This window comes from Vombatus ursinus, unplaced genomic scaffold (assembly GCF_900497805.2).
Source record: "Vombatus ursinus unplaced genomic scaffold, bare-nosed wombat genome assembly UNPS02012602.1, whole genome shotgun sequence".
NCBI classification, from domain to species: domain Eukaryota; kingdom Metazoa; phylum Chordata; class Mammalia; order Diprotodontia; family Vombatidae; genus Vombatus; species Vombatus ursinus.
In genome coordinates this window covers 2,697,622-2,722,839 of record NW_020952380.1, presented here as the reverse complement: position 1 = coordinate 2,722,839, position 25,218 = coordinate 2,697,622, and the positions used below count along the sequence as shown (strand labels likewise).

At 36.8% G+C, this 25,218-nt stretch overlaps 1 protein-coding gene across 1 annotated transcript in view; it reads left to right on the top strand.

Moving 5' to 3' along the window:
- PPP1R14C (protein phosphatase 1 regulatory inhibitor subunit 14C) overlaps positions 1-25,218 on the top strand; it is a 111,101-nt gene that overhangs the window by 1,494 nt on the left and 84,389 nt on the right. The window lies entirely within an intron of this gene.

The following is a 25,218-nucleotide window of genomic DNA, read 5'->3' as shown; positions in this document are numbered from 1 at the left end:
AGAGAGAGAGAGAGAGAGAGAGAGAGAGAGAGAGAGAGAGAGAGAGAATATGAGAATGAGAATGAAAATGAGAATGAATGTGTGTTTAGGAAGCGCTTATGTGCACAGACATTTTTCAAAAACATGACCAATCTAAAAATTCTTCTCTGGAATTCGGAGACCGATAACCTCCCATTTCCAGTCAGTCTTCTTGCCTGCCCCTATAGTTCACCCTCCTCCAGTTCAGTATTAAAATGGCACACAGTCAGTGGCATTGTTGGGGAAAAAATTATTTTTTCCTTTGAAAAGGAAGGAAGATTTTAAACTATGGGACACCGCTAAAGGTTCGCAGGTGGAAGGATCATACTTGTGCCCAACATTGGGATCTTAGTACTGTATTCAGGCAGAGAACCACTAGTCTCTGCCTCTCCTCACCCTTCCCCCCTCCTCATTTTGCCTTTTAACAGATAAAGAACTGATTTTTTTTTATGAGAGGGGGGAAGGGGAAACAAAAACAAAACTATACTGGGTTGATTGGTATAGGAAGGGAAATTTTTGAAGAGAAAAGACATTTAGTGAGAGGCTGAAATATGTCAGAAATATGACCTTCCTAAAATACTCATCTCTCCCAGGGGCCTTTCTTTTTAAGAGATGCTTTAATAATAATTTTAAATGGAAAAATCTGCTTCTCTAAAGTGGATGAGGTTTGGAAGGTGTGGTAGTGTGAAGGAGATTAATAATTGAGAACATGTCCTTTAAGCAGGAACTAGGTTTCTGTCTATAAACCTGTCATTTATCTTGTTCAGAGGTTATAAGTGTGAGCAGGCTATAATGAATTCACCTTAAAAACCTTGCTAAAAGGAATTATCCCTATATTTTAACATGTTTTGGACTTTTGTAAGTGTCTATCTTCCTATTTCTTTAATCTTCTCATTGTATACAGAGACAAGTCTCCTTATGGACTAATGATGAGTGATTATGATGTAATAACTCTGACTTGTGACTTAACACGCTTGTTAATTTTCATTTATGCAATCAATTGGAGAAGGGAAACTGGCAAAAAGAGGAAATGCTGGTGGTATTTCATTTACAATTTGAAACAAAAGTATATGACTGAGATTGCACTGTTAATACTGTCAGTGCTTATGCTCAGTCTTGCCTCCAAAGAATCCAATTCAATTAGACACTGGCCTTTATGCCACATTTTGGTTTTGGAGAGTAGTTGAGGTAATAGAAAAAACAGTTGTTGGAACTAACAAATGCTTTTGGTATTGCTCATTTTACTGGAGGCTAATTAGACATAGCTTGGGAAAATAGGAGTTGCTCCAACTCCTCAGCAGGTTGGCAGATAATGTATTACAAAATTTCTCAAAATAATTGGGAAAACTAGAGCTTGATTTTCACTATATTGAACATGAAGCACACACAACTGTTTTAAGGGTAAAAATGACCTTGAGTATTTTCGCTGATGTTTCCTTTTTATGATTATGATCTGTTGAAAGAAGTAACATTAAAACGATAATTGTTCTAACAAATACAACGAAATTTACTTTCTGAGTTCTCCATACAGAATTGTCTGTATGGCAGCGAAACACACTCTCTCAAGGGTATTTGTTGTATCATTTTAGCCTGAAAGAACATAGGCATTGGAGGGACTTGTTAGTAATTTGCAAGAAGTTAATTAACATATGTAACACTATACATTTGTTAGAAAGAAACTAATATGTTACCTCTGACAAGGTAGCAGAGTAAATGGTAATAGCGTTGATTTCTTCAATGGATTTCTCAAACTGTATTTAGTTCTGACTGAGCTGTAACTTTGGATACTCCCGTGTGGGAGGCTGTCCTTTCTTATATAGCTACAATCTATCAGTTCTTGTTTGTGAGAAACTAAGAAGTGATACGCTGGTTAATGTTCCTGATGATCAGAATATGAAAATTTATAATACAGAAAGAATGACTTTTTACCCTTTTAAGAAGTAATGTGGTAAAGTAGGACGCCTGACTTCTGGTCCTAGCCCTGCCACTAACTAGCTGTGTTGCAGTGGGCAATAAACTGAACCTCTCTGGTCTCATAGGATCATAGGATTTAGTGTTGGAGTGGACCTTAGAGGTTATCTAGGAGTTGTTGTTGTTCAGTTGTTTCAGTTGTGTCTGACTCTTTGTGACCCCATTTGGAGTTTTCTTGGCAAAGATACTGGAGTGGTTTGCTATTTCCTTCTCTAGCTCATTTCACGGATGAGCAAACTGAGGCAAACAGGGTGAAGTGGCTTGCCTAGGGTCATACAGCTAGTAAGTGTCTGGGGCTGGATTTGAATTCAGGAAGATGAGTCTTCCTGACTCCAGGGCTAGCACTGTCTCTACTGCCCCATCTAGCTGTCCCTATCTAGTAGAACCATGTCATTTTACAGATGAGGAAATGGAGGCCAATAGAGGAAAAGCAACTTGCACAAGGTCACATAGACCTTATAGAGGTGGGATTTGAATCCAGGGTCAGTGTTCTTTCAGTGTACCACATATCTCACTCAGTTTCCTCATCTGTAAAATAAGGGGATTGGATTAGATCTCTGTGGACCTCTTTAGCTCTAGCATGACATGATACATTTAAAATTGAAGATGATTATAGATATTTAGGGCAGCCAGGAGGCACCACAGTGCACAGAGGGCCCTGGAGTCAAGAAGTCCTGAGTTCAAATTTGACTTCAGACTATTAGTAGCTGTATGATTCTAGGTAAGTCACCTCACCTTGCTTGCCTCAGTTTCCTTATCTGTAAAATGAGCTGGAGAAGGAAATGGCAAATGACTACAATATCTTTGCCAAGAAAACCTGAAAAGGGGTCACAAAGACTCTGACAGGACTGAAAACAACTCAACAACAACAACAGAGCAGATATTTGCAAGTAATATAATAATTTAGATAAAAAGCTAGTTTGCAAAAAATAAATGGCCAAGTTTGGAATAGGGTAGCAAGCCAAAAAGTCTAGATTATCTATTGAATTGGGGGTAAATTATGGTGAATCTACACTAATTCTTTGAGAACTCACAGTGGACATGGGCCTGTTGACAGTCACCATGACTTATTCATACTTTTCAAAAAGAGAAAAACAATTACCCTTTAAAAAAAAAACTAAGACAAAACATAGGAGAGTTCATTTCTCTTTTAATACTTTCCCCATCCTAAATTAGAAGAGGGACTGTCCTAGAATATCATCTTGGCTGCAATCTTAGCTGTAGAAGTCTAGAAATGTTTTTCTAGTTGTCTAGTTAATCACATGGTAAGCTTATTTTGAGGTTTACATTGAAAAGGTGTATGTATGTAGGTGTAAGGGGGTGGTTTACTATCTCCCCATTAGTATATAAGCTCCTTGAGTATAGAGATAGTTTCTTTGTACTTCTATTCCCAGCTCCCAGCAAAGTTTTGGCCTGTAGTAAGTGCTTAATAAATGTTTTTGATTGATTTATTACTTAATTATTTACCACTTATGTTTCAACAGAGGAAAACTTCTGCTAATTTGCTTTGTGAATTTGCATCAATTTGAGTTAAAATACTATATTTAAAGATGTATATTTTGGGTGTATTTTTATATATCTGATCTTAGTTTAAGAGTGCTTAGGATTTTACTTTATATCCTGTTTTATTAGGGTTACATAATGGTACTAGTGACTTCTGGGTGAGGTCATATGCATTTGCCAATTTCACTTAGGATCAAGGTAACATCTATCTTTGCTGCCACAGTGCAAGTTTTTATAATCTTTTCAGGGGGGTATAATTTTGAATTTAAAGCAGTTTTTAATAAGTTGGAATTATTATCAAGATGCCAATAAAGATCTATCCATAAATTGACTTTTGTGAATTCTATAAAACAAAGTCTAGCTCTGTTTGGCTCTGCACTATCTAGATCCCTTGGTTTTCCTCCTTTATGCCATCTTCCTATCTTTTGGCCATTTTCTTACACATTAGCATTGTCTCCACAAGAAGATAAAATTATCTATCTCTTGGCACTTATCATATGCTTCCAATCTAGTCATCTCAATGTGCTGAATTTAAAAATGTTTATTATTGATCTTTATTTGTATTTATTTAAATAATTTATTATATATTAATAAATATTTTATTATTAAAAATTTTTTTTCCTCATTTGTTTTTATGTTGCCTAAATTTCCCCTTGTATTCCTTATAACAAAGGCATCCATCTAAGATTCAGGCTGTATAACAAAGAATTTTTCAATATACTGATCTGATAGAAATTTGAAGGTGGATTCGGTCCCCAAGAGAGGCTGCTGATATAAATACAGGCATACTTTAGAGATACTTCAGGTTTGGTTCCAGACCACTGCAATAACTTGATTATTGCAATTAAATGAGTCATAAGAAATTTTTGGTTTCCCAGTGCATATAAAAGTTAAGTTTATACTATACTCTAGTCTATTAAGTATGCAATAATATTATGTCTAAAAAAGTACATATGTTAATTAAAAATACTTCACTGCTAAAAAAAATTGATAACCATCATCTGAACCATCAGTGAGTCATAATCTTTTTGCTGGTGCAGGGGCTTGCCTTGATGTTGACGGTTGCTGACTGATCAGGGTGGTGGTTGCTGAAGGTTGGGGTGGCTTTGAAATTTCTTAAAATAAAACAACAATGAAATTTGCTGCATTGATGGACTCTTACTTAGAGGCCATTGATGGGTTATTAATGGGTTGAATTTCAGTATTGTTGTGTCTCAAAAGGGACAGAGTTAGGGAACAGCAGCCAGTGGAACAGTCAGAACACATACAACATTTATCAATTAAGTTTGTCAATATAGGTGCAGTTTGTCATGCCCCAAAACAATTACAGTAGTAACATCAAAGACCACAGATTACAGATCACCATAACAAATATAATAATAATGAAAAAAGTTTGCAATATTGTGTGAATTGCCAAAATGTGACACAGAGACATGATATGAGCACATGTTGGAAAAATGGTGCCAATAGACTTGCTTGATGCAGAATTGCCACAAACCTTCAATTTGTGAAGAAACACAGTGTCAGCAAAGTGCAATAAAGTGAAGTGCAATAAAATGAGGTTTGCGTGCAGTTGCAGCAGTCATTTTTTGCTACTTGTTGAAATCCAGGATTGGTGATTCTGATGAATGTTGTCATTATTGCATTCTTACACTTGGATGAGGACCTCCTTCTTTAGGTGCTAAATCCCAGCTCAAATTTCAAAATTGGTTCCCATCCTACAAATACTTGCACAAGTAGAAATCTTATTTAAATGAGTGACTTGCTACTTATTAATTTGTTTAGAACGAAGCTCTTGGATTGTCTATGCATTTAATTAATTCTTGTTTATTGTTAACACAGGGAATTGAGAGTTGATTTTTTAAAAACTCATGATTTTTCCTCTCATAAATGCAGTCTGTGAAGTTTTAAGGAGTATGATAAAGTACTTTAAAAGTTATCTAGATATTTATCCTATATCTAGATACAGGAATTAGCTATTATTTAAAAGAGCAAAACAAAACCATATCAAAAAATACTTTTCCCTTTGAGTCTTCTGTAGTACAATTGCTTATGTTTAATCAAGTTATTATGGTTGATTGCATTTCAGACTTTTTTTTATTAAAGCTCAGACAATGGTGTCCTCCATAGTTTTGAAATAATTCTTTGTTATAGTGCCTTGTTTTCTTATGACCTCTCTTCACACTTTAGCCCCTTAGCAATTGAGCTGGGTTGGGGAAAAAAAGTAAGTTGGTTACTATTGTTAAGTTGGGGAGATTTTGTTTATCTCCATCTGCTCTGCATCTTCAGGCTTTTCTAGCCATTTTCATAATCTTTGTTCCTATGGAAATAACTAAATCCATTGAGTCTCTTGTGCTTATCAGTAACCTGCGATGCTTATAGTCACAGCAGTAGATCTGACTTCTGTCTGGGTTGGGTAAGATGCAGATGAATATGCATCGTTGCTTAATTTCATCTCTCCTAAGGACAAACATTCCTAAAAACATAGTCTAATAACATTAGGATTTCTAAATTTCTAAAAGAGCATTTTTAATGCACGTGCTTTTATTTATGTTATCAATTATTGAAATGCATTGTTGCTAAAATAATTGGTAATGTATCCTCATGTTGCAGACTTTGATGAGTTTTTACATTTTATAGCTTTCAATTGGTATTTCTATAGTTAATGTATTATAAATTCCTTAAGGGAAGGAACTGGGTTAATAATTATTATTTTATCCCTTTGTACCTACCTCTGAATACAGGAGGCATTTAGTAAATATTCATTTTAATTCAATTGAGGGGAGAAAATGCATGATTGACTTTCCCCCTATGGTTTAGTGATACAGAGTGAAGCTCTAGTCACTGAATAGGTTAGAAGTGTTCTTTGTAAGGCATATACATCTGCATCTTAGTAGAATTTGGGTTGACAGATACTTGGGCATTTTCAAGAGAAGGTTTAGCATGTGGCATACCACATGTTTGATCCTCATCTGACTAGTAGCTTGCTTCAGTGATTTTTTTCCTCCTGAGCTCAGAATGAATGTGGATAGCAATAGATGTGAACCAAAATGGTCAATATTCAGAAAGTTTAAAAGAAGATATGAACATTTTGGTTTGAGTGTATTTGTCTCTTTTTACCACCACTCTAAGGATTAACCTATATATCAATATCAAGAGCAATAGATAGTCTGGACCTATCATTTTATAGAGGTAGCAGTAATACAGTGGGTAGAGAAATGGCCATAAAGTGAAAAAACCTGAGTTCATAGGACAGATCCTGGCTGTGTTACCCTGAACAAGAAATTTAACCTCTTGGTGCCCAAGGTAGTCCTATACATTGCAACATTTTTCCTTCTACATTGATAAAATTGTCTTTCCTCACCAAGAATTCCTTAACTAATGAAATCACAGGTCTGGACCAAAAAAATGCCTGAACATCTCACTAATAATAGTGTTAGTATACTTAGTATGTAGACATACTCAGAAAAGACCGAGATGGAATGAATCAATGTTTTTGAAGGTTATCTTAACAGAAGTCAAGGGTAGGCAGAAGCCTCTTTGTTCCTCTCAAGTAAAGGATCATTTCACAGAGTTGGCTACTTGTGACATCTTACTGTAGCTTGGAGAACATATATATTTGCTTCTCCCTTAAGTGAAACTACCCTTTCACATGGTAATAGTCACACCTAAGATGAGTGTAGTGGTTCTTAACCTGGGGTCTGTGAACTTTTAAAAATATTTTGATAATTGTATTTCACTATAATTTATTTCCCTTGTAATCCATTATTCTGAGAAGGGATCCATAGTTTTCATTAGATTGTTAAAGGGGTCCATGATACAAAAAAGCTTAAGAACTTCTAGATTAGGATGAAATTCTGTGGCCCCAAGTCAAAGAAAGGTGGTAGCTAAATGCTGCCCACTGCTTGTATGATGTGCTGCATTGAAGCCTAATCTCGTTTTTTCAGTTTTTCTCAGTTCCCTGTATCCCCTGTTCTGCTGTCATTATTTTCTACTATTGCATCTGCTACTACTCCACTTTACATCTGCTTCCCTGCCTTGTATCCACTCCACGGAATAAAATGCCTTTCCCAGAATAAACTCATCACTTCTAATCTCACCACCCTGTTGCTAACTCAAGCCTTGATCAACACCACCTGTCTCAGTCTCCTCTCCCCTTTGATTGGAGGGCTGGAGGGCAGAGTAACAAAATCTTCCCAGTGCTTTTCTCTATAGAGGGCAGAAACTAGATTCTCAGCTTTGTATCTGTTGCTCTGCCTGGTATCAACTCTACAGAACAAGATGCCCCTGTGCTGGTTATCCCCTGGTCCCCTCACCCACCCACTTTCCTGTCTCTTTTGTGTGTTATCTCCCTCTACAGATTATAAACTCCTTGAGGGTAGGGGCTGTCTTTTTATTAATTATATCCCTGGCACTTAGCACAGTGCCTGGGACATAGTAGGCACTTAATACATTTTTACTGGTTTCAATTGTATTACTATTGTCCTGTCAGTTTACTCCATTCCAACCAGTTTGTGGGCTTGTTAGCATCACTCTTCCTTTATACTAGCTTATAAACTAGATCCATGCCTCCTTCTGGCCACGCTGGTTTTCATCTCTCTGTATACTCTCTGTTTTTTTTTTCTTCCTAGGAAGCCTTCACTGAATAGGTTGAATAGTTTTAAATTTAAATGCCACTCCACATAACCAGTTCATATGGTGGGTATGCTCTGGACAAGAATTTGATTTGCATTTCATTGTCTTGATTGAACTAGATTTAAGTTCCCTGAGGGCAAAGACAATGCTTTTTCAGTTTAATGCCTTCTTCCTTTAGACACTCAGAATTAATCAAATGGACAAATTGTAATTTATCTTGATGAAATAGAATGTAGGATTTGTAATTGAGTTCTGGTAAAGTCACAAACTCCTCTTTTTGAGGACATAAAGTGCTTTGCTATAGCTCTGAGCTTGGGTTATACTTTAGTTATGGTATTTTAGGGTTAAAGATCTTTGGAATTCTTTAGCCATGCAAGAATTATTCTTATATAGTTGAGGAAGTCCTAGTACAAAGTAGGAAGCCATAGATGAAGACTATCATCTATGGAAATTAAAAAAAAAAGGTACTTGCTGCCATATTGGCAATTAAGGCTTCTACCTATACAAGTGAAATACTTTGATTTGTAGAGGAGTGGTTTTTCCCTTTCAGAAATTGAAGATCCAAGACTAGAACCCAAGATTCCCAAATCTAGGCAAGTGTTCTAATCAATGAATTATTCCTGGTTCTTTGTTGTTCAGTTGTTTTAATTATGTCCAACTCTTTGTGACTTCATTTAGGGTTTTCTTGGCAAAGATACTGGGATGGTTTGCCATTTCCTTCTCCAGTTTATTTTACAGATGAGGAAACTGAGGGAAACAGAGTTAAGTGACTTTCCTAGGGTAACACCGCTAGTAAGTGTCTGAGATGGGATTTGAACTCAGGTCCTCCTGACTCCAGGGCTGGTGCTCTATCCACTGTGCCACCCAGCTGCTGGCAAGTATTCCAACCAATGAATTATTTCTGATTCTTGGCATTGGAGATTTTGAAGGTTTTCCACAGCATAAAAACTGATGAAGATGACAATAGGATATAAAAGAATCTAAAGGGGCAGCTAGGTGGTGCAGTGGGTAGAGTACCAGCCCTGAAGTCAGGAGGACCTGAGTTCAAATCTGGATTCAGACCAAACACTTGACACTTACTAGCTGTGTGACCCTGGGCAAGTCACTTAACCCCAATTGCCTAAAAAATAAAAAAAAATTAAAAAGAATCTAAAGCATGATTTTAGCAGTTGGGGGGAATAGTGAAATAAAGGACTCTTCCACTGATCAACATTAAAAGCCTCCTGGATAGGTGGTGTGAGGTAGAAAAAAAGAGCTCTGGTTTTGGAGTCAGAAATTCACGGACTTTCCCAAGGTTACATAAGTAACAGGAACCAGAGTTAGGACTTGAACCCATAAGCTCTGACTCCAAATCATGGACTCTTTTAATTAACTAGGGGATATTTAACCTTTTTGTGTTTGTATCTTGGACCCTTTTGATGGACTAAAGACAGAATGGTATTCTTGCACAAAATAAAATACATACAATTACAATGGAAACCAATTATATTGAAATATAAAATATTTTAAAAGTCCCCTATGCAGGGGCAGCTAGATGGTGAAGTGGATAGAGCATCAGCTCTGGAGTAAGGAGGACCTGAATTCAAATGTGACCTCAGACACTTACTAGCTATGTGACCCTGGGCAAGTCACTTAACCCTGATTGCCTCCAAAAAAGAAAAAATAAGTTCACTATATAAAAGTATCCAGAGGAAGAGAGAAAGCATATAACTTCAATCTAGTAGGGATTTCAAAGGAGGTACAATTATGTGAAAAGTTTGAAAGGGAAGAGTCAGATAATGGGATTTAGTAGAGCATTGCACTAAGCATCAGAAGTTTATCTTCTGCAACCAAACTTCTTTTTTTGCTTCTGTCCTTCCTCCTCATTTCTGATGTCAGCATCCTCATGATCTTTCTTATGCTTCTTCTCTTTCCCTTCCCCCAGACATTTTTTTTTCAGAAAAGCAGTTTAATTCATGAACTTCTCTCAGGTATAATAATATTTTACCAGAGTTCAAAGAAATAAGCCTCTGATAATACTACAAGTCTGTGAAATAAATATTTTTTTGAGTAGAGGGCCATTCTTTTCACCTTTGAAATCTCTATTTCTGTCTCTCTGTGTCTGTCTGTATCTCTCTGTCTCTGTCTGTCTCTTTGTGTCTGTCTCTGTCTATTTCTCTGTCTGTTTGTGCTATCTCTCTGTGTCTTTCTCTCTGTCCCTGTGTCTCCCTCCTCCCCTCTGCCTGCTTGCCTGCTTTGTCAGTAGAATTGGCCCTGTATGGAAGAAAATAAATCAGCTTTATTGAAGACTGATCCTATTGAAAGCAGAGACAGAGAAGGAGTTGGTCTTGTTTAAACTTGGGACTGGAGTTAGGCTATTTCATAACATGTCATCTAATCTATATGACAACCTTGCTTGTGCCTATAGTAAAAGTATATCTGTCACTTGGGATGATTTGCATGGACAAGGCATCAGGAATAAGATTTGCCCTTCAGCTGTTAGCTTCACAGTTAAATTTGAATTTCAGCCACTCAAGTATTCTTAGTTTCTCTTGTTTTCTTGTGGTTTTAATTGGGTTCAATTCTGCAAATATTTACCCGAGTGTGCACTGTGAGCAGACATGTGCAATTGGAGGGAGATTTAACATTTAGGGACACGGTCCCTGTCCTTATGGAGCTTTCAGGTTAGTTTGTGTGTTGGGGTTAGGGGAAAGGATTAGACAGATATACTTATTACGGACTAGTTATATTTGTGTATGACACATGCAAGCCAAGTACCACGTGAGGTCTGAGAATGGACAGGTCATGAGTAACAGAGGAAGCAGTGGTATTTGACAACAATAGTAACAGTAGCTCACATTTAGCATTTACAAAGTGTTTTATATTCATTATTCATTTAATCCTCACAACAACCCTGTGAAGTTTAGGTCCTTTTATTTTATTTATTTAGGTACTTCATTTTACAAATGAAGAAACAGATTCAACAGAGCTTATGATTTGCCCAAGGTCACGTGATGTCAAGAGGAATATTTGCATCCAAGTTGCTCCTGACTGCAAGTCCAGTGTCACCTCTAACTTTGTAACCATTGGCTAGTCATTTAAATCATTAAGAGCCTTAGTAACTCTCATTGACCTATAGGATCTAAGTTGTAATTACCATCAGTGGAAAAAATTCTTACACAGATAAGATCAGAGGTCTTGAATTTATTTATTTATTAATTTTTTTTAAACCTTTTTTTTTAAACCCAGGTCTTCTCAATTGTGAAGTTTATTATTTAAATGGTAGAAGCTTAACAAAACATAACCATTTTCTCCAAATATCATTCTTTTTTTTGTAAATAGTGTTTTATTTTTTTCCAATTACATGTAAAGATAATTTTCAGTATTCATTTTTTGTAACATTTTGAGTTTCAAATTTTTTCTTCTCTCCCTCTCATCTCCTCTCCCCAAGACAGCAAACAATCTGATATGGGTTATACATATGCAATCATATCAGTGTATTTCCACATTAGTCATGTTGTGAAAGAAGAAATGGAACAAAAGCGAAAAACTACAAAAAAAAAAAGAGAAAATAGTATGTTTCGATCTGTATTCAGACTCCATAGTTCTTTCTCTGGTCGTGGATAGCATTTTCCATCATGAGTCTTTTGAAATTGTCTTGGATCATTGTATTGCTGAGAGGAGCTTAGTCATAGCTGATCATTGTACAATGTTGCTGCTGCTGTGTATAATGTTCCCCTGGTTCTGTTCACTTCACTCAGCATCAGTTCATGTAAGTCTCTCCCCATTTTTCTGAAATCTGCATCCTCATCATTTCTTTTTTTTAAACTTTATTTTATTTTTTATTTTTTGCTTTTTGGTGAGGCAATTGGTCACATAGCTAGTAAGCATCAAGTGTCTGAGGCCGGATTTGAAATCAGGTCCTTCTGTCACCAAGGTCAAAGTTCTATCCACTGTACCTCCTAGCTGCCCCCTCATCATTTCTTACAGCACAGTAAATATTCCGTTACATTCATATACACCAACTTGTTCAGCCATTTCTCAATTGATGGACGTTCCTCCAATTTCCAATTCTTTGCCACCACAAAAAGAACTGTTATAAATATTTTTGTACATGTACAAACATGTCCCTTTTATTATCTCTTTGGGATACAGACCTGGTAGTAGTATTTCTGGGTCAAAAGGTATGTAAAGTTTGATTACTCTTTGGGAATAGTTCTAAATTGCTCTCCAGAATGGTTGGATAATTTTACAACTCCACCAACAATGCATTAGTGTTCTAATTTTCCCACATTTCCAGCATTTATCATTTGAGTTGTTTTAATTTGCATTTCTTTCATCAATAGAGATTTAGAGCATTTTTTCATATGACTATAGATAGCTTTAGTTTCTTCCTCTGAAAACTGCCTGTTCATATCCTTTAGGTCTTGAATTTATTAATCTGTTTAATGGACAGGTATGAATTCAATACATGGGAGAATGGGAGGAGAGCATTGTAAATAAAGAGTAATAGGCGAGACGGAAAAAGCATGAGCTATATAGAGGGGATGGTAGTTAGTATAATTTGATTGGAATGTAACATGTGTCAAAGTGATCAGTATGAGACAAAGCTAGAGATATAATAAGATGATGCTAGACTGTGGAGAACCTTAAGTAAAAAGAGTTGGAACTTTTTTTTTAATAGTCAATAGGGAAATATTGTTGTTCATCCTTCATTCTTGAAGAGGAACAATGACAGAACAAGAGTGATGATGTCTTAATTTGTGAGTGAATTGGATTTATATGAGGCAGAGTTCACTTAAAGTCATTGGCCTCACTCTTTCCTTCAGTCACCAGAGTCCAGTGGCAAGACATAAGTCAAGGTGATTGGCCATGGCCCTGGATGAAGTGGGAAACCTTGGCTTTTTTAAGCTTTTCCCAGGTCTCACTTTGTCTGAGGCAATATCCATTCAATGATTAAAGGCTAGATAAGAATTGAGACAGAAGATGTCCTAGTTTGCCTTCACAAAAGAATCAGTCTGGGAGAGGAAGACACTCAGAGTTTCTGTTGGCAACAGAAAAAAATTGCCATTTTCACTCACTTCGAGCCACCAAAACCCACACAACAAGCAAGAGAGGATTGGGAGGATGTTAGTGAAGAGTTTTGGGCAGGGGAGTGACATGATTAGTCTCTAGGTGTGTGAAGAGTGGATTGTAAGAAGAACAGAGTGAAGGGGAAAGCTCTATTTCAATAAACTAGAAGAGTAGTAAAAAGGACCTGTAGTCAAGTGGCCATACTGATATTGGAAAGGAAAGGCTGGATGGGAGAAAGATTCTGGAGTTTTATTGGACAAAACTTGGTGACTGATTAGATATAAATGAAAGGGAAGAATCAAAGATAACACCAAGGTTCAAACACGGGAGACTGGCTAAATAGTGGTACCAGTCACAGAAATAATGAAGTAAAAGGAGGAAACTTTTAAAGGAAAGGCTTTAAATATGTGTATATTTAAATATGTATATATGTAGCCCATATGTCTATGTATATGTACACACACACACACACACACACATATATATATCCTGTGTATGTGTATGCATATATATATATATACACACACATACACATATAAAGTTATTTGTCTAGAATTGACAGTTGAAGTTATAGCATTGAATGAGTCGCCTTCATTCTTCTTGACCTCTTTGTAGCATTTAACACTGTTGACCATCCATTCCTTCTAGATACTCTCTTCTCTGTGGGCTTTTATGATAATATCCTCTTTGTGGTTTCCTATTTATCTGACTTCCCTTTGTTTCCTTTTTACATTTTTGATCATTGTCGCACCTTTCACCCAAGGCTCTGTCCTGTGCCCTCTTTCCTGTCTAAACATTCTCTGTTGATGATCTCATCAGCTCTCATAGTTCAATGATCATTCTATGTTGCTAACTACCAGATCTTTAAATTCAGCCCTACTTTCTTTCAAAATGATAGAATCATAAATTTAAACCTAAAGGGCACCTAAAAGGTCATCTGTTCCAAACCTCTCACTTTATAGATGATGGAACTGAAATCTAGAGAAGGGGAAGAGAATAAGCATTTATTAAATACCTATTTCATGCCAGATATTGCACTAAGTGCTTTATAAATATTATCTCATTCGATCTTCACAACCCTATGAGGTAGGTGCTATTATTATCCCCATTTTACATTTAAATTTACATTTACCTGTTCAACATCTCTCTTATCTCTCCTCTTTTTTCCCCTAGCTTGACCACTGGAGATCAGGCATTCACCATCCTGAACTCTTCCAAGCAGCCTCCTAGTTGGACTCTTGGCTGTCAGTCTTTCTCATCCCCAAGTTATCTTTTCTGCGCATACCAAAATAATTTTCTTAAAGCACAAATTTGATCTTTTTCAAATTCTTTTCTGGGTAAACTCCAGTTGTTCCCTGTTATCTGTAGGATAAAAGATAAACTCAGCTGGACAATTAAAGCCCATTAGGTCAGGCTGGCTGGTCAAGTCCAGTGCTTCCCTTTATTCTCTTACCATCTTTTCACTTGCCATCTTGTCACTGAGAACATTTTCTTTTCCCTCCTCCATCTCAGCTCTCTAGTTCTGGAAAACATCAATACTGCCACTGCTACTACAAAGGTATATTGGGTTAGCCCCCTATGACTCCAGTCACTGTCTCTATAAATTTTCAAACCCAAATCCTCCCATCTCTGGTCCCTACTCTACGCTACCCATATGTGATATCTTCCCAATCAGAATATAAGTTGCATGAGGTCAGGGATTATCTTTGTTTTTCTTTTTCTATTTCCTGTGCTTAACAGTGTTTGACACATAGTAAATCCTTGCTCATTTTTCCAGGCCCATTCCACATTCACATATTTTTCATTGTAGCCCAAATTGTCTACCTTCATTTCCCTAATCAAAATCAATCTCCCACCTTCATGCCTTTGCACAAACTCTTTCCCATGCCTCTAACACACTTTCACCACTTTGAGTCTCTAGCTTCCTTCAAGGCTCAGCTCTTGTGTCATTTTATGCCTTTCTCCATTCCCTTAATTGTTACTCCTTTCTTTTTTCCTCTCAAAATATCACATATGCATGTATACATATATGCATACATATATTTATCTCTTTACATATTTTATTCCATTTCCCCACCCCAGAATAATGTAAATTCCTAAAGAAAGGGGATGGGTTGTTTCTTTCTTTTCCCTTGAAGCCCTAGCACTCAGAAGAATGCCTTGCTCATCTTGGGTACTTGATAAATGTTTGTTGGATTGGAATGGAGGGAGATAGCACACAGAAAGAAGAGAAAAAGGAAGGCGATATTGGAGGACACTTATTTTAAGGGGGCTTTAAAGAGAGCTTTAGAATTGGTTAAAGAGATAGAACAAAAATAAGAATATAATGTTTCTGAAGCCAAAGTATAAGAAAATATTTAGGAGGAGATGGTCACTTGCATCAAATGCTGCAGAAGTCAAGGAGGATGAAAACTGACAAAAAACCACTGGATTTGATGATTCGGAAGTTTTAAGGAGGAGGGCTTGAGGGAACTCACACTGTATGTACTTCTTTCAGTGAAGTGGGAGGCTTGGCCATCTGCTATAAAGTGGGAAAGAGAAGGGGGTGGTTGTGCATTTTAAAAAAAGAAAAGTTTTGAAAAGTTTTAGGAGATAGGAGTCAATAAATGCGTAACAGGAAACTGGCCAATGAGGGCCAAATTCTTGGAGTACGCAGGAGACCCACATCGGTATTTGGCAAACCTGCTTCTGGAAGTTTGTGAAGACATGGAATCGAGGGGCTCTCTCTCCACTGTAGAGCATTATGTGTATTCTCTACTTTCTGTTCATTTACTGTATGGTAAAGAAAAGGTTCAAAGTAGCTAAATCAATCTCTCTTTTTCTTGGTCGCAATCAAGGCAATAGCTACTGTAAGTCTCTGGGTGCAGAGAGTGCATCAGTCTATTCTTTCCATTTTGTGTCAATATAATGACATAACTGCATGGCTTGTCTATTTTCTGTCTCTGTTATGTTTTGTTTTTCCCTGCTCTTATGTAATGAATGTTGGAGATGAAAGGGACTAGGCTATGACCTTGTGAGCTTTGAGAGGATGGCAGAACACTAGAGGTCCACGAACTGAAGTCCATATCTCAGTTTGTCCTGGGGGATGAGTGTAGTCCCAAGTATATGTTCTGGGGGACCCAGCCTAAGTGGATTGACAAAATACCTTCACAGCAAGAGAATGCCTCATCCAGTGGTGATGGTGCATTTGGAAGTGAATTTGGTGGAGAATGATTGTAACAACCATTGTCCCTAGGGACCAAGGTGGTGGAAGGGAGTCTATGTTCCTGGTTCAGAAGGATGTGTTTATATTTCTGTTTTTGCTATATATTCTTTAAATATCCCTTTGTAAAAGCTTATTGATGTTAATTGCTTATTGATTAAGGTGGTAAATGGTTAGATTGATAGTGGCGCACTAATCATTGGGTCATTCAATAATATGGGGAGAGTTTAACTGAAACTAAGGTTTGGTATTTGAAGCAAAATACTGGAATTGAGGTTTTTAGCTGATTAGAGAAGAATCATCCCACTGCCCATCAGGGGTTCTCCTCAATTCATCTAGGGAGATGGAGTAGTAGCCTGGCCCTCTGGAGACTCAACTTGCAAGTGAAAGTGGAAATTGCAGGGGGGAAAAAACCCAGAGTCTATATTGCCACAAAAGTAGAGTAAGAGGATTGTCCAGTAGCCCTAGAATCCAGCAGAGATTGATTATATACCGTGAATTCTTAGTGGGTAAAATAAATAAATTGGTGTGTGTGTGTGTGTGTGTGTGTGTGTGTGTGTGTGTGTGTGTGAGAGAGAGAGAGAGAGAGTGAATTTTTAGGATTATTGGAAAGAATCATTGATTATTCAGGGTTGATGATTAGCACTTTAGGAACAGTGGGCTATGTGGGAAATGAGAGTTAACATATTTAGAATGTAAGTTCCTTTAGGAGAAGGAAATACATATTTTTTTTCATTTTGTACATATTCTGTTCAACCATCTTACTTACCCTTGGTTTTAGCGTCAAGAGGACAAATCTTTAGCAAAGGAAGGTACAATATTTTAGCTTTGGCATGGGAAACAAATAGGCATCTAGAGGAGACTCTCCATGGAAATAAAAATGAAAAACTGCTTTTTGTTAGTATAAAAATAAATGAAAGGATAAATTTATGTTCCAATAGATTTGTTTCCTTTGGGGTTAAGGTCCCAGGCTGAGATGATTGCAGTTAGTTTTTGAGCACGTATAACACAGGGAAAAGAAAATTAAGGCATTTTAGAGATATTTTCAGTGACAGACATAAATAAAGGATTTTTTTCACACTTGAAGAAGATGTTGGGCAAGTAAACACAAAGCATGGCAGTTACTTGCCTCCTCTGTTTCCTCCCAGATGTTCTAACACAGAACGACCAATATTATCCTAAGCCGTACTTTGCTGCTTATTTTTTCTGAGGTATTTTCAAACATGCTTCATCTTAGTTGAATCATTATAGGAGTTCAGCTATTTCTTCTGAAAAACAGAAATCCATCAGAACAAGGATAAATTGCAGGGAACATGTTATTTAGTTTTTGATTGCCTGGAATGTCCAAGAGGTTTATAATGGCATACTAATGCTTGAAGTCAATCTGTTTGATAACATTGGTGCCATAGGCAGAATTCTCTTGAAGTTAAATGTTAGGAATATGTTTTAAATAAGAACCACAATGTCTATTACCCCACATGTTTTGAAAATATCCAATAATGTGTTAGAAATGGCAGAGGTTATAGCATCCTATTTTGGGCAAGGAGAATAAACATTTATTAAGTGCCTACTACGTGCCAAGCACTGTGCTGAATGTTTTACAAATCTTATCTCTTTTGATCCTTCTAATCCTGGGCTATTATTATGCCCATTTTTACAGCTGAAGAAACTGAGACAAACAGTTAATAAGGTATCTAAGTGTCTAAGGTAGCATTTGCGTTCGAGCCTTCCTGGCTCTAGGCCAGTGCTCTTATCTACTGCACCACTAGCTGCCTCTTTTAGTCCTAGATGAGCAACATCTAGCAAAAATTTGATTTATTTGTGCCTAAGGATTTTTACATTTTAATGCCAAGCCAGTATAGATGATCATCTGCTGGATTAATGTGACCTCTGTGATATTTTATATGTGCAAACTATGCTTCTGGCAGAGGGGCTAGATTAATTTCATTTCAGTTAATGATAATTGAACCAGACCATTTTATTTTCAAGTCATGTAGGTAGTGTATTCTATTTTTTTTTTCTGATCAATAGAGATGGTTATTGTCCTTAGCTCTCTTGATCTAGTATCCTATGTAAGAAATTCTAATTAGCAAACTGGTTTTTCTCATGTACACATTCAGGTGTGGCTGCATTTGACAAGTTACAGGAAAATTAGTCATTGATTTGGTGTTAAAACATGATTGTGCTTGCTCTGATGAAGAACACGCCACATGCACATCACGTCTTAAAAAAATCATGTGCTATTTTTTACTAGGTAGACAAATACCTTTTGTTAACTAAAAATCTCATTATTTCCAAGGATTCTTCATCTTTTTATCTTGCCTTTCTCAAATTCCAGATACTTAAATCTTGAGTCATTCTACAGCAGAAACAATTCACGTATTTACATTTCTGTATCGACATGTATTTGATATACATGTATATTACACGTCTTCATATATCTATGGAAACAGGTTGGTCACCACACAAGGAAGCATAGGACTTTAGATGGGATCATTTCTTTAAATGCCAGTAAGTCACATACATTAAAACATTTTCAGTCTCCATTTTAAAATTGAAATGGCTATGGTAAAAGGTATTTGATAAGTGAAGTTTCTAGAGGATATGTTGATAAACAACACAGAGACTGAGAGCCAAGTCTGGTCCTACCTTAATTGTCATGGGAAGTTTAGCATAAATGGCTTTCCATTGAGGTGTAAAAACCTTCTATTATGAGGATGCCCTGGAAAGGAAAACAACAATAATGCCACAGACACATACACATACACAGAAAGCATGAAGTAAAAAGAAATTAAAACTGCTATGTAGGTGACTCATCCTCCTATTGTACACTCAGGTGGCACAATGGATAGAGCACTGGGCTTGGAGTCAGGAAGACCTCAGTTGAAATCTAGCCTCAGACACTTACTAGCTCTGTGATCCTGGGCAAATTGCTTAACTTCTGTTTGCCTTAGTTTCCTCAACTGTCAAAATAGGAATAAAAATAACACCCACTTCCTGGGGTTGTTGTTAGGATCAAATGAGCTCATATTTGTAAAGTGCTTAACACAGTACCTAGCACATAGTAGGTGTTTATTTTTATTTTTATTTTTTGACTAGGCAATGGGGTTAAGTGACTTGCCCAGGGTCACACAGCTAGCATGGTAGGTGTTTAATAAATCCTTCCTCCCTCCCTCCCTTCCTTCCTTCCTTTCTTCCCTCTTAAAGTCCAATTCATGTGTTCTTTCACTATAAAACCTACTCCCTCAGACTTCACTGATCATTTAGCTTTGTGCTTTTCTATTGAATGTACTATTTATCATTTAAATAATAACTCATTTATGTAGAACTTTAAGGTTTAGAAATAATGTATATTATTACCTATTATTATCTGTATCTAATAATACTAAATTCTAGGATCTATGCAATCAATTATGGTGTATTATCTAACCTTTGGATCTATCTCTCCCAGGGACTAGAATGCATTAGACACAATGTTTGTTGAATGTGATTGAATTTACAGAAAAGCTAGAATTCCTATTTTACAAGATGAATGCTGTAACTCTATAACAACAAAGGTCTGAAATGGGTTTCAGATGATTCAGCAGGGAAAAGGGAGAGACAGAATATTCTAAGTTGAAGGAATGTTGTATACAAAGGTATGAAGACAAGAAGTGACAAGGTATATTTCATCAATAGAATGTTCCTTGAGGGCAGGGTTTGTTTCATTTTTTTTTTAACCTTAGTAGCCCTAGAGTCTGGTACATGGTATATGATGCTTAAATTAATGGGAGACATATAGTGGTCCTATTTGATTAGAATCTAAGGGGGCTCATGGGGATTAATGTGAAATAAAGTTGAACATCAGGCAAAGGAATTTGGATTTTATTCAGTAGGCAAGGAGGCGATACAGTATAGATTATAAGACTTGAAGTCAGGAAACCTTTGATTCAAATCTTGTTGGAATTACTGACTGTGTGATCCTGCTCAAATCATTTAGATTTTCTGAACCCCCACTTTCTCATCTGTAGGATAGGAATAATAATGACACCTCCCTTATAGGGTCATTGTGAGAATCAAATGAAATTGTGTACGTAAAGCACTTTGTAAACTTTAAAGAGGCTCTATAAATGAGAGTAAAGAAAAATGTCATGATGATGATGATGATGATTAAAAGGGAGCCAAAGAAGATTCTTGAGGAGCAGCATTACTCTAACAGATCAATGTATAAATAGTGCAAAGTGATCAACTGCTAATATTTTGAGATTGATTTTCTATTGGATGTGAGCACCTCAAGGGCAAGAACTGGCCTTTCCTTTTATCTCCAGAGCTTAGCATGATGCCTGACCCATGGTAAGCACTTAATAAATGCTTACTGACTTGAAAGCAATCAGCAATTTGGGATCCATTTCCTTTTCTTCTTTTAATTTATGTTAAGACTATGCATAGTTACTGACCCTTGGTATGCTATTGTTTTTCCTTCTGATTGTGAGCATGATCATTCTTACTTAATAAGGCAGTCTTGACTCTTAAGGAGGGGGTAATTTGGAGATTAATGGTGCTTTAAGATTAAAGATTAAAATGCCTTAAGAAAAGCACAATGTACTTAATTTATCAATAGTAAAAATTTCTACTCTTTGACATAAAAGTTAGTCTTTTTGTTCCATTACTCCAACATTCATATTGATGTCACAATTTGTATGCTTATTATTCAACTAAATGTGTCAACCTAATTTTTAAAATGAAAACTGGGGGTATGCTTTTTATTTGGCAACCAGAAAATGAGTTTTGTTCCTTAGATTTTGTGAACATAGAATAGTAAAATTATCTTATCAGAGATTAGTTTTTACTCTCAAATGTTTTTTTTATTTGATATTACTAATAACAGGCAATATTATCCTGCATTAATAAGAAAGAAAAAATTTTAAAGTGAAACACACACACATACACACACATGAATGTGTGTGTGTGTGTAAATGAGTTCTGATCACCTGGGAAAAATTAGAAAGTTTTTTTATCCTTTTAAAATTGTGTTGTCTTTCCAGCAGAAAAGAGTCTGCTTCTTTCATGAATCCTCTCCCCATACTCCTTAGGTATTTAATGCCAATAGATATGTACATTTTAGTTGTGATGGAGGCCATTTTGTTTTTTTTCTTGTATATTAAATAAAAAGCCCAATAAAGTACTTGCTTTCATATCTTCAAAGAAAGTATCAGTAGGCTGATTTTTTATCTTTTTGGTTAGAGAGGAATAACTTCTCAGATAATAAAACTTCATTTTTTCTCTCTGGTAGGAAGAATTTATCCAGACATAGCAAATCAGAGATTAGCAAATCAAATATTGAATGTCATTAAAATTTCTGAAATAGCTAAAAAAAAAAACCTCCTGGTTTGATTGATTCAGGAATACTCAAGTATATAATAAGCAAGCTAAATGATTGTTTTAACTAGGAATATTCCTGGGTCTGGTTCAGTTCTGGCCAAAACTTTTCTTGGGTTTGGACTAGTCTGGCTTAGGAATTTCTGTTTCTTTCAGGAGCAATGTTGGTGATGCCTATATTGTCCTTGGGTTATCTCTAGTCCAGATAACTCTTGGAGGGGGGGAATTCTAGTCTCACTCAGAGTTCAGATCATGTTTGGATCTCCAATGACCTCAAGAGACCTTGGACCAAACCCGAGACCAAACCCTTGGACCAAAGACTAGAAAACCTGCTGAATGGTTACCTAAATCCTTGGCTATAGTACCCCTGCCTTACTCAGCCTTCTTAGAGCTTTTGAAATGGGACATGCCCCAGGGCTGGTCCAGATCCACTAGTGACCATAGTATGTATGAACTATTCACTCAACCAAAACAACCCTTTTCTCCCCCACTCTTTATACTTTGCCAAAATACATCTTACTAAATACTATGCAAGAGGTTAAAATATGGTAAAAAAAAAAAAAATGGAACATTCATCAGCATCCTGCTGTCCTGCCTCCCTTTAACTACCTAGTTCTCATCCTTGAGCAAACAAAGCCAGTCCAGCACCTGGTCACATCTCCATGCATCCCTTTCCTGTAAGGAAAAATGATCTCTGACCAGAACCAGAGTTTTTATTCCCAAAGACAGGCAGTGTCATAAGGCTCCATGTAACTTCAAATATTAGAGGAGCCCTGAACTAATTTTGACCAAAATAAATGATACTCAGCTGAAAATGAGCTGACTTGAGGAATATCAGTGGGACGATGAATTCACCATCTCACTGGTCAACAGTATTTCCTTACTCTCATTAATCAGTTTAACCATCTACATCTTATTACCATAACACTGAAAACTGATTACCATAACACTGAAAAATCAAGAAAAAGATATTTTTTCTTGCTTCCTTTACGTGGTAAACATCTAATGTGTGAGGATGACAATTTTGGGAGTTTCTTCTATTTCTGTAAGAGCTCTTCTACACTGCCACATTATCTAAATGTTTCTATGTAACACCCTTGATAAAGGAGCAATTACTAAGAATTAGAGGCTCTCTGTTGCCACCCAAATATTTAAAAATATAAACAGAACTCTGTGAAGGGAAGGAAAACAAGAAACATTTCAGTAACACAGTATTTCATTCACTCAGTTCAATAAGCATTTATTTATTTAAGAACTTTCATGTCTCAGAGTCAGTGCTATCCTAAGAATTTGCTCAGAGGTCACCATTTTATTTTGGGGCACATTGAAAAGAAAGCTTCTTGTTCCTCCTCTTCCTTCATATTCAGTGTTGTAGATGTGCCTATTACCAGCATCTTATCAGGTTGTCTGTCTAGAAGTGTCATCACCTAATTCAGTTTATTAGACCACAGGGAAAACAGGAGACAGGACAGATGCAACTAGGCCAAATGCCCACAACTACAAACATTTCTTAAGCACTACCTACGTGGAAGTTATACCTGTTGCCTCATGGAGCCCAGGGAGCCCACCGCTGAATAGGGACTTCCTTCTATCTGTTGCTCTGTACAAATGTGAATAGAGTGGTATATTATTTGGGCCATAACCAACCCTAGAAGTGGTTAAAAGGGGTGGTAGTAGCATTGCTGGCTGTTCTACCTGCTTTCTGACCTTATTCTATTATCTGTCTTGGGAGTTGCCTGTGTACAGGTCTTTTTCCCTTATAGGAAGAGACTGGCATGGCACTGTCAATTAGTCAATAGTCAGTCAGTCATTATTAAGTTCCTGCTGTGTGCCAGACACTGTGGTAAGAGTGGAGGATACAAATAAAGGCAAAAACCAGTTCCTGCTCTTAAGTTCATGGTCTAATAGAATAGCTCACAATTTAATGGTTAGATACCATGTTACAAATCATAAAGCTAGAGCAGGGATTACTAACCTAGGTTCCGTGAAATTGTTAAAAAAATTTTTTTTTTGACAACCATATTAAACACATGGTTTAGAATGTGCTAAATACCATATTTAGTACAGTTGGTTTCCTTTATAATCTAATGTATTTTATTTTAAGTGTGTGGAAACATTATTCTGAGAAGGGTTTTAGAGGCTTCATCAGATTGCCAAAGGGACTACGACCCAAAAAAGGTTGAGAACATCTGATCCAGAACAAGAAGAGACCTGAGAAACTTTCTAGTGAACACCTATTTTTACAGATGAGGAAACTGAGGTCCAGGGAGTTTAAGTGACTCACCCAGAGTTATTCAAGTAGTAACTGTCATGCAGATTTTGAACCCAAGACCTCTGACTACATAGCCGGAACTCTTTCCACTGTGCAATGATGACTCCTATTGCTTTAAGGTGGAAAACTAAATGGTAAAAAAAAAAAAAAAAAAAGAGTCCAGGTAATAAGATGATGTTGAACATGCCATTTGGACAGAACTTTGTTCTCTCTTGCCTGTTTTTAGGAACTGCTGAAAATGGGCAAAGCTGTTTATCCTACATCAAGTGGTCTCATACTATTGTGGTTTTAGAGTTCTATCTGCTTTCTGTAATTTATCTGTCTCTTTTGCTGTCAATCTGTTGACTACCATGTCTAGTTGTTTTCAGGGGTATTCTTCTAGAAGTCTCATCTCCTTATTTGTTGTTTCTGATCTACTATGAGCTGGGAAAACAACTAGCCAAGCTTGTTAGACTTGTGTCTAAATTTAGTCAGTAGGTTCTGAGTGAGTGTCTGCAAGAGGTTGTCCAATGAATCAAGTGCATGAATTTTGGGATATCTATTTTGGCTGCTCAGATGATTTCCTTAATTCCTTCTGGGTTCTCAGCTGTGCTCCAGATTATGCTACTAGAGAACATGTGATCTCTGGGTAAGTGAAGTGTTACTATATGGGTATAAATTGTTGACTCAACTGAAGCAACACTCAGTTCCCACAAACCTAATTAGTCACAGAGTTCTGCTGATCTTCCTTCACAATGCATCTCCCTGCTGTCCCTTCCTTTCTGTAACCACCAATGTTATCCTAGTGCAGACTCTCATTCTCTCATGGAATTCCAATAGTCTCTTTGCCTTTAGTTTTTCCTCTGTTAATTTTACCTTATCTATCACCAATGAATTAGTTTTCCTAAAATGCTGCTTTACTGATATTGCCATCTCCTGCTCAAAAACCTTTAATCATTCTCCACTACTTACAGAAATAAGGTCCAAATTCCTTAACCTTAACATTCAAGACCCTCTACAAAATGGTGTCAACCTACTTTATGCCTTTGCACATACTGTTCCCTCCCTGTTCCCAGTCCTCTCTATTTCCACTTCAGTTATTGTTATCCTTCAGATCCCTTCCTCATGAGATTCTCCCTTAACCTCCAGGTTGAAAGTGTGCTCTCTCTCTCTTTTCTCTCTCCCTCTCCCTCTCCCTCTCCCTCCCTTCCTCCCTCCCTCCCTCCCT